The sequence below is a fragment of the Coturnix japonica genome, chromosome 3, assembly GCF_001577835.2.
Source record: "Coturnix japonica isolate 7356 chromosome 3, Coturnix japonica 2.1, whole genome shotgun sequence".
Taxonomy (NCBI): Eukaryota; Metazoa; Chordata; class Aves; order Galliformes; family Phasianidae; genus Coturnix; species Coturnix japonica.
In genome coordinates, this window is record NC_029518.1 from 56,983,968 (window position 1) to 56,994,271 (window position 10,304).

The window sequence follows — 10,304 nt, forward strand, 5'->3', positions numbered from 1 at the left end:
TGGGAAAAGAGCTTTCACATATGGAGCGCTGCTTATTTTGTTATCAGATGCTTAATTGAATCAACAGGTTAGAATTTTTATATTTTATGTGATAACAAAGGGATAAGTGAAATTTGTCATAGAGCTTAACTGTAGCAGGATTTAGAGATGTTCTTATGGAATTTTCACCAGAGTTGAAGTATCTTCCTCATAAAGTCAGTAACTCCAGCTAATGCCATGCAGTCCATAGCACTTTCATGTTTTCAGAAGTAGGAATCACCTGCAATTGGCTCCCAGACAATAAGACTGAAAATAAAAAGAGCATTTATACTACAAGCTATTTATGGGAAAACACTTTCACAAGTTAAAGAAAGTGTTTCTAAGCCCACAAAGGTTGTGTTGTGAATCTTCCAAGACCTCAGTTTTTCTCATTCACTGTCTGCTCCATGAGAAGTGCCACTGCAGGATATTGTATGAGAAAACGCACATGACAGAATCAAGCAGGGAATAATCAGTATCACTTAAAATATTTTCAACCAGGGAAAAATAAATAAATGAATCAATATTGTGTGGGATAGCAATTCAAAGCCTGCGCTTGACATACCAGAGAACTTTCCAGTTTTCCACTACTTGCTCTCCAAGTAAGTAGTCCTAGCCTGTGCTTATTCATACAGCATATTTGAGTTCAGAACTTGTCTCTGTAGCAGGGATGCAAACCTCAGCCTCCCAAATCACAAGGGACATCTCTCTGTTGCTCCAGTATAGTCCTCTCTCATTCTCTCCACTTATAATGCTTAGAAGTATGTACAGAGCCACGGAGGTTGTTTAGTCATTCATACAAATCCATAAACTCAGAGGACACAGCTATTGTCTGTGATTTCACAGTATGCAGGAAATTACTCCGATTTTTCCAAATAAGGGAAATGCCTCAAACATTGCCCAACTGTCTTTACCGAATACCAGCTTGCTCTTGCCATATTTTGAGAGACAAGACTTCTCTCCAAGAGGATCCCAATTAGTAGTTGGGAGTTACATGTGGAATTAGTATTCATTTATCTTTGGTGCTTCCTGATGTTTTGCCTGTTTCATCCTGGCCATGCTGGTGTCCAATAGTCATTTTCACAAGGATGTAACCTCCGTGTACTAACTGGAAAGCTCAGGAAGCAAGACTCAGATAGATCAATCTTTTCAACAAAAGGTGGTGAAGGTAATGGCAGCTCCTAAACACCTTGGATCATCTGAGCACAATCCTACCACTCCTAATAGAACAGCAACAGCAATCTGGTAGTTCATCAAGACTTCGGTTCTATTTCGGAAAGGGTGGTGAGGCACTGGAATGTGCTGCCCAGGGAGGTGGTGGAGTCGCCGACCATGGGGGTGTTCAAGAAACGTTTGGATGTTGTGTTGAGGGATATGATTTAGCTGGGAAGTATTGGTAATGGTTGGACTGGATGTTCTTCTAGGTCTTTTCCAACCTTGATAATTCTGTGATTCTGTGATTCTGGAGACACTTAAAACTGGACTAGTTCAAAACATTAAGCTGGAGCACCAGATAGAGAAGACATTGTTAAAAAAACAAACATCTGAAGTGCAGATGACTGACCTATACAGTGCTCAGTTCAAGACTGGTAAGGGAGGCACAAGTTCTGAGAAGTCTTTTCATAGATTTTTTTATAGAGACAAATGGAAATCAAAAAACTAACAAGTCCTTCAGCACTTCCCTTACATCCAAAACAATACTATGAAGAGTGCAAGAGTGCAGCACAAAGCCCAGCAATGAAGGTGCTGGACATTTCCTAGACAGCAGCACACATAAAATCTTATTCAGTTACTTTCAAGTTTATAGTGATTGTGAGGTAAAGAAGACAACAGGAGAGAAGAAAAACAGAAATATAACACTGCAGCTCTGTACATTAATTGCTGCAGGAGAGCACACAAAGGGAGCAAGGGCAGGTACATTTTTTCTTTTGGTATTTGTATTATTTTGAATATGTGCACTCTTTGCCTTAGAGCAGTTGATATCTGGAAAGTGAGCATCAATAAACCATCATTTCTCAGAAGACGAGACTTCAAACTCCTGGCAGCATCACATGAGAAGTGGAATTTGCCATAACAAATGGCATTCACAATGTACTTGCTTATACAAATAACTCACAGATCAGTCTGCAGGCTGTCTGTATCTAGTTTTCTGTCCTAAATCAAATCACTGAATGCTGAACTTTTAAACTGATGAGTATAATTTTGGACTCAGCATCCAGCCATTTCATCCTCATCCTTCATCTTACCCCTCAAGGCAGTTTGCCAGGGCTAGATCCACAAATGTGAAAAAATTATAAATCCTTGTTTCTCACCTTCCACAAAAGTAACTGATCACCACTGTAGGGGTATGGGCACAAATACACAGCCTGTTATTCCTTGATTAAGTTATATGAATGTTTAATAAAGGGAAGTCAAGATTAATTTAAACAGAGGAGTACAAAAGCAGATGGCACAGCATTAGCTGTGAGCTACATCTATAGTTTGTTCAGAGGCAGAATTCATTTTATTTACCTTCTTCACCAAACATTTAATTTTAGGACTGAAGAGCCATCAAAGCAGGGCCCAGAGACTGGAGTATCATCATACATACAGCTTCAGCTTGTTTTGTGTTTCTATGCTATGACCAGAGATGCTGGCTAATCCTACACACACACTCACACAAAAAAAAAACCTAAACAGTTCTAGAGTTTTTTCTCTGACCCTTATAACAATTGCTGTTGACCATCTACATCCGTATCATTAAAGTTCTTTCCCTCCAGAATAATTGTGCCACGTTCAGACTCCATATTGTGATCAGCCCTTGGCTTATGCTAGAAGAGCATGTTTCAATCCACCTAAGGAGCCATGGACTATGCTTTAAAAATAAATAAATAAATAAAAATATATAAAAAATTAGTGTCACAGTTACTTAATTTCCAGGCATCATTCTATTTGCTGCTATAGGCTTATAGTTATGAGCCCTGTTCACACTGTCATCCAGCTCCAAAGCAGCGCTGAGCTATTTAACAGCACCCACAACGGAGCATGCAAATACATGCTTCTGAGCTGCTGGAAGACTGTAATGTAGCAAGGTAGGGTCACATGTTATTTATTTCCACTGTTACACAACAATCCATGAAACATCTTGTAGGTTCCTTATTGAGAAACTTGTGGTATTTATGTCTGTTTTGAGAGTGATTAGTAGAAATATTCCTGGATTGGATGTTATCATCAACATCGCTACTTAGCTTGCCCATACAGCTCTAAATACTTCTTTCCTTTATTAGTTAACTATCCAGAGCCTCCTGGATACAAGCAAAAGATTACAGACATACATATATGTGGTTGACAGAAAATGAGTAGACACAGCAGGCTCTCAAATTCTCCCCCCTCAACCCAACACGGGATTTAGTAGGTAGAATTCACCTTCTAAATAGAGATCTAGCATGCAAACCTGCAACTGCAACAGCTTCTCCTCTCTACATTCTATATTTCTCTGCCAACAGGGAAACAACAGATCAAAGCTTATTGGAAGAAGCTACTCTATCATTATCCTGTAAAGAGCCTGGACTTCATAGTACACTAAACTACCGTGACTGGAAGAACTAGTAGACATCAATTCTTACAAATCCCATCTATAAATTTGCACTACTGAATCTTCAGATCAAAGAATTTTATTCTAGTGATGATACAGATAATCATAAACAATCAAATACACAGGGAAAACAAACAAACAATCAACAAAGTGACTGGAAGATAACTCAGCATTAACCAACGTAACACAAGACCTTCATAAAACAAGGCAGTAGATCTCCATGTTTTTATAACTTATTTAGGTACTCTTGACTCCTGGAGCATACCTTATCTACAAGGTGTCAGCTTGTTGCAGTTACTTCCCCATCGATCTGTCTGCCACATCTCTGGAAAGGTCAAGTGGAACGAGGGCCCTTTCCAGCACTCTTTCAAATCACTTCATTCCCTTGCAGAAAGGGCGAAAGCTCTCAGGTGACAGGCTAATTAATTCAATCTTTTCAGCTGTGCGGAACTGTGACATTTATAATTTATTCTGAAAGGAAAATAAATATTATTTAATCCTGTTGAATACATTACCACATCCCTTACCGAAGTTTGGTACCACAGTTTTATTCAGATGATACTTCAAACATTATTGTCAGGTTAATGCTTTGCACATGTTTATTTTCTGTGCTTACTTCTTTGTAAAATGGCTCCAAATAAAACAACATATGCAGTATAAAATAAAAACAAGGGATTTCACAGCAGTAGCTGCATAAAGACTCCTAGGTAGAGCTTTTGAAATTATCATTTTATTTATTACTATTTATTTTTGTAAATTATAATTCGTGTTTTCAATTAAACAAGAGTTTTGGTTTCTTCCCATGAGACTGCAGCTTTCAAAACAGCATACTTATTTCATACTTATTTCTTTGTTGGCTGTGATATATGTCTAGTTTGTTTTCTATAAAGATATGAGTTCTTTCTGAGTTCAGAAACAGAGCTGAGATTTTCCTTCAACTATATGTATAAGATCATGAGCACTGCGGAGCATTTTGGTTAAGTTTAGGGAAACTTTCAATGCTGTAAATATTTAGAATAATTTCTGATATGTGCACAGACTTAATGAAAACACGTCAAATGCTGGCTTGTTTGTTGTTTTACTAGAAACCTGCTAAATTCTAAGATGCATGGGAAAGTTCTCAAATGAGAATCCTGAAGCTGCAACTCTGTTAGCCAAGTGTTGCTGAAGGTGCAGCAGAGTGAACCATGTTCTCTTCTTTCCATTAGATGAAGAAACACACAAAAGATCTCACAGCCTCATTAGTAGGATGGGATCTTAGTTATGGCTTTAGGTGGTCAAGGATGACTCGACTATTAAAACTGCATCTATTTTGGATTCAGTCTGTCCTTCAGATAAAAGAATTCCTGCAGACAGTCTAGTCTGTCTTCTGTCAAAACCAGCAATCAGAGCAATTTTTCACCTGAAGGTATATTTTCCCTTAGGCCAAGACAGAATGTAACTACTTACCATGCAGATCCTCAGAGTAGAAGACCGTGACGATTGTGCAGAGAGTTCCTAAGTCTACACCTTCCCGATAATAAATACTTTTTACCTCCTTCAGTGTCATAAGATGTCCTAGATACCTTGGAGAAATAATATACCTTTAATATTAATGTGGTTTTTTTTTGTGTGTTTTTTTTCTTTTTGTGGGTTTTTTTTTTTTTTTTTGAGTGTTTTAAGAATGAGAGTGATTTATGTAGGTTTTATGTCTTTTCTCTTTTTTTCTCGGAAAACTATTCATATTGCTAGAAATGTAATGTCCTTCTCAGGCTTATGTTTGGAAGTCATCAGTTTTTGTCCTTTGCTGCCTCCATAGACATAAGTTATTTTGGCAGCTGATCAAGTACCAGCCAAAGCCCATACAATTCTTAAGTCCCATTAATCCTTCTGGTGAGCTATCCCAGAATTTTAATGCTGTGATTGTTCTTTCATTATTTACTGACTTCATACTAAGTTGTTCTGGAGCTACCATATCCTGTAACTTAAACATATTTTCCTCTATCTCAGTGTTTATCATATAATCATAGAATGGCCTGGGTTGAAAAGCACCATAATAATCATTGAGTTTCAACTCCCCCGCCACATGCAGAGCCGCCAACCACCAGACCAGACTTCCCAGAGCCACATCCAGCCTGGCCTTGAATGCCACCAGGGATGATGGGGCATTCACAACCTCCATGGGCAACCTGTTCCAGTGCGTCACCACCCTCTATGTGAAAAACTTTCTTCTAATCTCTAACCTAGACCTCCCCTGTCTTAGTTTAAAACCATTCACCCTTGTCCTATCACTATCTACACTTGTAGGCATTTAAATACTCCCTTCAAGTAGTGAAAGACTGCAATGAGGTCTCCCCAGAGCCTTCTCTTCTCTAAGCTAAACAAGCCCAGTTCCCTCAAACTTTCCTCACAGGAGAGGTGCTGCAGCCCTCTGATCATCTTAGTGGCTCTCTTCTGGACCCTCTTGGAGAGCTCCACATCCTTCCTGTACTGTGTTCAGCCCTGGGGCTCTCAGCATAAGAACGTGGATCTCTTGGACCATATCCATATGAGGTCACAGTGATGGTCAGAGAGCTAGAACAGTTTTCCTATGCAGACAGGTAGAGAGAATTGGATTTGTTTGGCCTGGAAAAGAGAAGGCTCTAAGGAGATCTTATTGTGATCTTTCAGTGCTTAACAGAGAAGAGACTCTTAAGAAAGATGAGGAGAAACACTTTGTCAGGGACAGAACAACTGCGTAAATTAAAATACAAGTTTAGATTGGATATTATAAAGACATTCGTTACTATGAAGGTTCTGAGGCACAGAAATGGGTTGTCCAGAGATGTTATGGATGTCTCAACCCTGGAAGTGTTCAGTTCCAGGCTGGATGGTGCTTTGAGCAACCTGGTCAAGCAGAAGTCCCTGCCTGTATCACAAGTACTGAAACCAGATGGTTTTCAAGGCCCCTTCCAACCCAAACCATTCTCTGATTCGATGATTCCTTATTTTCTTTATTTACTACTCCTTTGAAAAACATCAGGTAGAGCAACACTTAGTCAGCTCTCAGTTAATTAGCTCTTCACAGTTTAGGCTTCATCATTCTCACCTAGTTCATCTCTGATCCTTCTTTATAAACAGCAGGTTCTGGAACTACTGTCAAATGTAAAATACATCCAAATACCCTCAGCTGTGGTATCTCCATTTTTGTGTCAATGCACAGCTCTCAAATAGTATGCAATTTTCTATAAAACCAAGTGAAAACCATATAGATAAATATACCCTCTAGAAAACCTAATCATTTCTTCAGTAAGAATGAGTTTCTTCTAAACATCCTTATTTACTTCCTTCTATTCCTTTATTGCCTCAGTAGCTGCCAGCTGTTCAGCTTTTAAAGCTTTTCCCTCTTCTGGCTCTGCCCCATTTACCCTCTGCAATTAGCTCTGAGCTATAATCAAAAGTGGGGACACTCATAATGGCAGCTGCAAGGTTATTAGTTTATTCATAACAGAGCTCCCAGAATGGAATTACATTACAATGAAACCCACCATCACGCTACAGATGAGTGAATTTTCACCCAGAGAAATCAGGGAAGCTCTTTCCTCACCCAGGGCAGGCTTTGTACTGCTGGGCTCACTAGAGCTTTTCGACTGCATTCACACACCCAGCCAAGGAAGCATAAAGTGAAAATGAGTAGCCATTAAAGTCCAACCCTCTCAGAGGCCGTAAAAGCCAGCAGGGGTGCCAGGAGATGTCTGGGCTGGTGTGGAGAACTCAGCCAACTGACAAGGAGGCAAGGAACTGCTGGTGGCATGGGGCTGGAGGCAGCTACAATGAAATGAGGCATGGCTGCACTTGACAATGCAAGTATTGCAGAGGGAGTTTCTGTTGAAATATGTGAGTAATATATGGACTTCACAGAGAGTGAAGGAACTGCAGAGGAGTAATAAGGGTGTTTTGTAAAGCATGATTCTGCAAAGGTAAAATCACATACCATGATACCATTATCATTTTTACCATAATTGCCACTACTTCTCCCTTCTAATCCACAAGTTAGATGACACTTTGGGATTTTTACTTCCTTCCTCTCCTCCCTCCTTTTCTCTTTCATGTACTTACGGAGTTTAGGGGTTGAAGGCAACCCATCTTTCTCAAATGACCTAATAATCTTTCATTCCCTATTTCTCTTCTCACGTGCAACCAGTGCCAACTGTACTTTATCATAACTAAAGGAGAGTTTTGTTTGGTTTCTGTGGCAGTCTACATTGACAGCTTCCTGGAAGAAAAGGAAATGGAATGATGCAGAAGCTGAGAGAGAGCATGCATCTAGGCCAGCCTCAGATTCCCAGGAGGAGGCACAAACATTAAATCTTTCAGCTTTAGAAAGATCCTTTCACCTTTCTCTTGCAAAGATAAATGATTTTAATTGGCAATACAGAATTCTGTTAACCCTGGAGTTTGGTATGGTGGACAATGACTGAAATATAAATACAGGAAAACCTGGCAGGTGAATTATATCACAAAAATACTATCCTGGGCCTTGAAAAGCAAATCTTTTGGCAACACAGAGAGACTCTCTATCCTAAGATGCAGGTAGTGGTAGACATATTTTGGGAGGCTTTAGTTTTAATCTGCTCTTGCACCTTCCCCTCTAGCACTCAGGCCTACAGCACACTCTAATGCATTTTGGCTTGATGACTTGATAGTTGATGTTACTGTCTTGGTCAGAAAAACTCCTCTGAGTTCTTCATGTATGAGAGAAAGTGAAGCTGAATTTCCAAATTACCTATGCTAGGTTTATGGCAGATGTAAGAAATTAAAGTAAGTCACAAACTTTAAAACTTTAAAACTTTCTGATCACAGAAAAATTGTGATTCAAAATAAAGTTGGCTTTGTACACTAAGAATTGTTACACAGAACATAATGTACTTCCACGTAGTCTTTCTTCTATTTATAGGCTGCTGCAGGATGTTCTTAAGTATACTAGTAATTTAAGAAATAAGTAAATTCAAGTTGATTTAAGTACATCTTTTGTTCAACTCTTTACTAAGGTAATCTGGAGAAGACGGTTTACACTATCATTTTTCAAGATAAAATTTGGGTGCGTTATAGTAAAAAATATACTAGCATAATTTTATAGGAGACAATTTTTATAGCTAATTTTTATGAATTCTGAATGTATTAATCATTAGTCCAATCACATAATACATAATAAGAGCTTTTAAAGGACTTGAAGTCAGAAGTTTCCAAACATTTTAATCAACTAAACCTCATAATACAATTGTCAGCCAGGTATTATTGACCTTAGTGTGAAGACCTAATATTTAATACTATAATGGAGTAAGTGACTCACTCAAGGTCTCACAGCATAGCCGGGAAGAGATATCCAAGATTCCCTATGCTGAAGAACAGATAGTTCTGGGCATCCGAGGATTGTAAATTCTTCCTGTGAACAGTATAGGGAGAAAATAAATATTAACAAGATTAATAGATTAAATCCAGCTTCCTAGTGAACAGAAATATTCCCAGATTCCCTAGCATGCTGTCTGACAAATTCTGGACTATATAGTCAATTCACTGAAACTGGATTGATAATGGCTACAGTTTCTGACCTTGAACTCAGCACGGAAAAAGTCTTTTGTTATGTGAACTTCAAGACTGCTGTGTTAAGAATCCTTTGGAAAAACACAAGGCATCAAAATTCAGTCACTCTCATTTAATCTGTGTGTTATCTGCATAAGAAACAATCTCCACTTGCCAAAAGAAATTAAGACGTTGATTTTCTGTGGCTGCAAAAAGAAGCTGGCAGTTCACTCAATGATTACTCTGTAGTAATTTAGTACACTTAATCTGATCACTATTAAATTGTACTTTTATTATACTTGTTGATTCTTTAAGTACTCTAATTGGGCTAAAGAGCATAAATTATAGCATGCAGTAAGAAAACTATTATTTCAATCATCATGTATGCTTCTCAGTTTGAGTGAAGAGCTCATGAAACGTTTAAAGTCCATGGCCAGATCCTCTATTTCTGCAAATCAGTGCTGCTCCATTTGCTTCAGAGGAGAAATGGTGATTTACAGTCCAGAAGGATCAGACTTCCAATATTTGTTCATTTTGCTATGGTTTGCAAAGATCTGAAATTTAAAGAAGATTTGTATAGCAGATCTTCTCGACTACAGAGATTTTGAGTTGTAACTGTGCTGTATTAGAGAAGCTAAAGCCTATTGGCCTGTGTAATGGGATACAATTCCTTTTTGGGAGCATGAGGGTCTTCAAATCTAATAGAAACTAGTATTTTATCATGCAAATAGTCAAAACTAGTTTCCTATCAACATACCTGAAGCTGTGTAAAACTACATAAGCTGCCCCAGAAGTAATTCCTCCTGTTTATTTCCATGGAAACTAAAACAGATACAAAGAGCTCAATAACACTATTTGATGAAGCAAATTCTCAGGTATAAAACATTATCTTTTCAACATAACCACGACCATTGGCTGTGCATTTTCACCAGCAATAAAACTCTGTGTAAAAATCCGCCACCAGAGTGACCCAGTGTTTCACAGCTGCTGTGACATCATCGTTGCTGAGAAAATATTGCCCACAGCATCCAATTTTTCTTGACCCACAGAAATGGAAGTCAGAAGGCACCAAAACCAGACTATACTGTGGATGTGTTAAGACAGTGCAGCCAAGGCTGACAATGTGCTTCACTGTCTTCATACTGGTATGGGACTTATCATGTTGCAGAAG

At 38.6% G+C, this 10,304-nt stretch overlaps 1 long non-coding RNA gene across 1 annotated transcript; it reads right to left on the bottom strand.

Moving 5' to 3' along the window:
- Nucleotides 1-3,655: 3,655 nt before the first annotated feature.
- On the bottom strand, nt 3,656-5,163 carry LOC107311798. Its single transcript, XR_004306796.1, has 2 exons — nt 5,042-5,163; nt 3,656-4,063 (listed from the first exon to the last, which is right to left on the bottom strand). It is a non-coding gene; the product is annotated as an uncharacterized LOC107311798 (long non-coding RNA).
- Nucleotides 5,164-10,304: the final 5,141 nt, after the last annotated feature.